Below are 4,799 nucleotides of genomic sequence, written 5' to 3' on the forward strand. Positions count from 1 at the left end.
TAAAAAAATCGTAACTGTTCTGTTCTGAATCTTCACTTGCTGCAGCTTCAGCCCCAGAGACTACTGTTGACATATCTAAAACTTCAAATGTTGTGGGCTCACATGCTCCAGATGTTGAGGGCTCACATGCTCCAGATATCGGACAGCAGCAAAGCTCACGCACAAACTGGACAGCAGATGCGATAGCATTTCCATCTCTGATGAGACCATCTAGCCGCTGTCTCTCACTCTCATCTAGTGGTCTTTTGAGCAAGCCACTGGTCAGCGATTTAAAAATTGGCTTTCTTCTCCTACCTGGTTGATCACTGATTTCTGACATTATCATGTTTGCATCATCTGCTCCAAAGAATTCTTCAAATATTTCTCGAAGCTCATTTCTTTTAGTAAACCAATCCCAAGCCATAATTTTTCTCAGATGCATTAATAACTTTTTAATAGGCATCTCTATTTCAGCCCGAATATGGTGGCGATTTTGCCAGCTATGTGTAATGCGTGCATGTGTTGGCTCCTGACTACATGTAGTCTGCAGGGGCAGGATAGTAAACACATGCTGTGTAAATCTAATTGGAAGCCCAATGTCCACTATGACAAGTTTACCACCCCCTACCATTATATCGATGTCTTCGAAGGCCTTAGCCAGTACTTTATGTGGTATAATTCTCTTGATTGAACCTGGTTCCATTAGTTTTTCGAGAATTGTTCCTGCATATATGCAGGAAGTGCTTTTTTCCTCAAGCAATGACAGGGCTTCTGGACTATTTGTATGTTCAGCCAAATTCCGGATCAAATGTTCAACATCTCCACACCTACGTGCATCCGTCCTGGAAAAGAAAAAAAATATCAATGTACAATGACACAATAAGCTACTTGTATCTCTGCAACTGTAGAGCTTACTTTTCTGTAATGCATTCGTGCTGTGAAGAGGTGCTATATAAATAAAGTTCATTCATTCATTCCTCAATACCTTGATAGTATGAAGGCATTATCCCCTGGCGATTCTGGCGTATAATATATCTTCAGGGGTCCCGGATTGCATTGATGCACGCGTTTGCGAACGGCCTCTTTCCAGAGACAGAGAAGGCATGGTGTTTCGTAGAAACAGTCTATAGGTATATCGCTCATAGACGGATTAGGCTCCGCCATTTATGAAGATCCTCTACTGGAGTCTGATGGTTGTCAGGTGAGGTCTGTGGTCTCTCTCTCTGTTCTCTGCTCTCTGGAGATGGCTGATGGCTGTTAAAACAAAACAATTAAAGATAGGGTAAGTGATACTTTGTTAAAATAAGAGTTACCGTAAATAAAGTAGCTCTATATTCTCATAGTACAGGGATCTCATCTCCCAGTGACTCTTCAGCTCTTTATTAAACAGAATAGGTCAGGATGGCAATTAGCCAGTAGCTGTGCCCCTCCCAAAAAGCTTTTGTCCAAAGCTAGCGAATAACTTCCTGCTTGCCAAGGTTTGCCTTGGCAACAGCCTTGGCAAGCTGCCGGTTGCTAAGCTAGCATTGGACAAAAGCTTTTAGGGGAGGGGCATAGCTACTGGCTAATTATATTCAGTCAGGAGAGAGAACTCACAGGATACAGCAAATTGGAAGAGGTGACACAACATAACGTAATGAGCAGACAAAACTGGAAGACATTAAGCTGATAACCGTGTAGGCCTATTCTCTCCCGATAGACTGAAATGTGCAACCCGCCTGAACATTTATTTTCCATATTTAATAAAGATTACTATCAGAATATAGTTCACAAAATCACCTGTATGACCTATGAATCTTCAATATGCAGATATGTGCTTAAAAGGAAGCGTGTGACTCCTGCAATGAGGCTGCTAGCTGTGAGTTCAGTGGGTATTTAGAGGAAGTTGTCGTCACAGTGGGTTGCGTGCTTGTTTAACCACTTTTTTAACAGTCTATTCTAACCAGACATTAGACTACTAGACTGTAAAAAATTTAAAAAAAAAAATTGATTGATTGATTGAAGACTTTGTTAGAAGTTTGCATAGGAAAAGGTAAAGTTTCATGACGGTACAGTTCACTGGTACAAGGTCTACTAAAAGGAGATCCATGAAAAGACGCTTATTATAAGCTTATTTCCCAGTGTGTTATAGGCCTCACAACCGGTTATAAATAAAGGCCCATTCCCACTGGGCCAGATAACAGATATCTGGAGATATTTCTCCAGATATTTTTCCATGCAAAGTGGATGGTAGATACAGATAAAAACTAGACCAGGTCAACCTGGTTGTGCCAGACCCCCTGTCTGTCATCATCATTTATGACATCATGCCTTTTGTAGGCATGTCATCATCATGTCATCATCATATATACCCTTTATATAGAAAACCCGGACAGACAGACAGACCGACATTTGCTTATGTAGGCCTACCCATTTCATGGGTCTGGCAAAAACATTTGCCACAGATAAAAGTATCTGTGGCAAATATCTGTGGTAGATATTTTTTTATCTGTATCTACCATCCACTTTGAAGGGAAAAATATCTGGAGAAATATCTCCAGATATCTGTTATCTGGCCCAGTGGGAATGATGCTGACTAGATTAGCCTACAAGAGCTGACTCCAAGGGGTGGTGATGAAATGTAGGTCATTTAGTTTCGTTTAGCCCTGGTCCAAGGCATTATCGCGCAACGTGTTGCTCTCCAAGACTAAAAGCATATTATTTTAATCCGATCGATGGCCATTTTCTCAGATTTCAACAACGCGACCCTTAACTGGGACCAGATTGGGACCCTATGTTTGGTACTGTATGATGGAGATATCCATCATCACACACCCGGTCGAAGTATACCCGACTGCAGTGGTGCAGTGGTGATTCAATGTTTGGGGGGTCGCGGACGTCGCTCGACACCTACTACCCTGCTAGAAAAACCAGCACAGACCAGCACAATTGTCATGCTGGTCTGTGCTGGTCTGTGCTGGTTTATGCTGGTTCATGCTGGTCTGTGCTGGTGCTGGTCTATGCTGGTCTGTGCTGGTCCCATGCTGGTCCACCAGCACAGACCAGCACCAGCACAGACCAGCATGAACCAGCATAAACCAGCATAGACCAGCACAGACCAGACCAGCACCAGCACAAACCAGCACATGTTGTGTTTTACTGCTGGTCTGTGCTGGTGCTGGTGCTGGTCCAGCATAGACCAGCACCAGCACAGACCAGCATGAACCAGCATAGACCAGCACAGACCAGCACCAGCACAAACCAGCACATGTTGTGTTTTACTGCTGTTCTGTGCTGGTGCTGGTCTGTGCTGGTGCTGGTCTGTGCTGGTCATATACAAATAGGGACAAACACCCACTTTAACAAACAGGTTCCAGTGGCGCCAAGGTTAAGTGCAGGACTGAAGTGCCAGAGGTAGTAAGTTCAAATCCCACTCACAATGTCAAAAATAATGTCACAATCTAATATGCAAATACCCATGGAGCAGAGCATCAGAACAGGATTCAAGCACCAGTGCAAAGAGCAAATTAAACCAGCAAAGACCTGGTCCACTTCTCAGGGGGGTCCCCCGAGGGTCCCTGACCACACCAGCACAAACCACCAGCAGCACAGACCAGCAGTAAAACACAACATGCGCTGGTTTGTGCTGGTGCTGGTTCATGCTGGTTTAGATGGTGGGACCAGCACAGACCAGCAGTAAAACACAACATGCGCTGGTTTGTGCTGGTCTTACTGCTGGTCTTGTGCTGGTTTTTCTAGCAGGGTATACAGGTCTATTGATATGCAAATAGGCTAGTTTCTTTGTTAAACAGTTGTCGAGGTGTGAACTTCGTTGGGTGCGAGACCCCGGCTCAGAAAAGGTTTGGGTCGTCGGGGGCGCGCGACCCAAGACAACTGCAACACTGCCCGTGTTTCGGAATGGCGGACTGTTGCCGCCCGACTGTCATGATTAATTTAAGACAATATTACACCAAATGTTTACAATGAACATGAGTAGGCCTACATACCTGTTCGGTGTAGCAACTTGTTCTCTAGCTTTCAACAACTCTGTTCTTAAGTTTATGACGTTCCTCAACTTCACGAATCACTGCAACAACTTTTGTTTGATCAAAATAACTCATCCGTCACAAGTTGTAACCGTTTTAGGCGAGATAATAGCGAATAGTTTGACGCCTCTTTGTAGGCTAGTTCCTGTTTAGGTAGTTAGCTTATGATCACGAATCACGAGCCAGCGCCCAAGACACACAAAAAAATCCCTTTGGCGGCCGCCTACACAGCTTCTGTTCTGAAGGGAGGAGGGGAGGAGGGGGTTCCCCTACTGTCATCTGCGGGAGGACAGTGTGACACACTTTTCGCCCCTTTTCGACTGCAGCTTTAGCACCACACCACACCACACCGTCCGCACCACATTAAGATATCTACATTTTCCACTACACAGAAGTACCCATATTGGTAAGAAACAAATTGACCCCTTTAACTGTGATTATAATAAAATATAAATGTGTATTACAACTATCCTAAATTATAATACACTATAATGGATTATAACTGTGATTATAATACACTATAAAGTATTAATGTATTACTATGATAATTATAATACACTATAATAGATTATAACAGTGGTTATAATAACACAATAGAATCTATTATCATGTATTAGCCTACAACTATATCCTGGTGGTCTAAATGAAAAGTCAGTGAGTGATCAGTCATTATGAAGTGTTTGGCCCTGTTTGGCCTAGCTCAGACCTACTCTAGATTGGATACTTTTTAGTAACACGTTTAGTACCACTTTCACACCACTCTACCCAGGTCCTTGGAGTGGAAAACCTGTCACA

General features: G+C 43.4%; 1 long non-coding RNA gene across 1 annotated transcript; it reads right to left on the bottom strand.

Moving 5' to 3' along the window:
• Positions 1-508: 508 nt before the first annotated feature.
• Positions 509-4,072, bottom strand: LOC308306524. Its single transcript, XR_013963162.1, has 3 exons — positions 3,966-4,072; positions 965-1,233; positions 509-821 (listed from the first exon to the last, which is right to left on the bottom strand). It is a non-coding gene; the product is annotated as an uncharacterized lncRNA (long non-coding RNA).
• Positions 4,073-4,799: the final 727 nt, after the last annotated feature.

This window comes from Nannobrachium achirus (assembly GCF_963921795.1).
Source record: "Nannobrachium achirus genome assembly, chromosome: 2".
In the NCBI taxonomy this organism is placed as follows: domain Eukaryota; kingdom Metazoa; phylum Chordata; class Actinopteri; order Myctophiformes; family Myctophidae; genus Nannobrachium; species Nannobrachium achirus.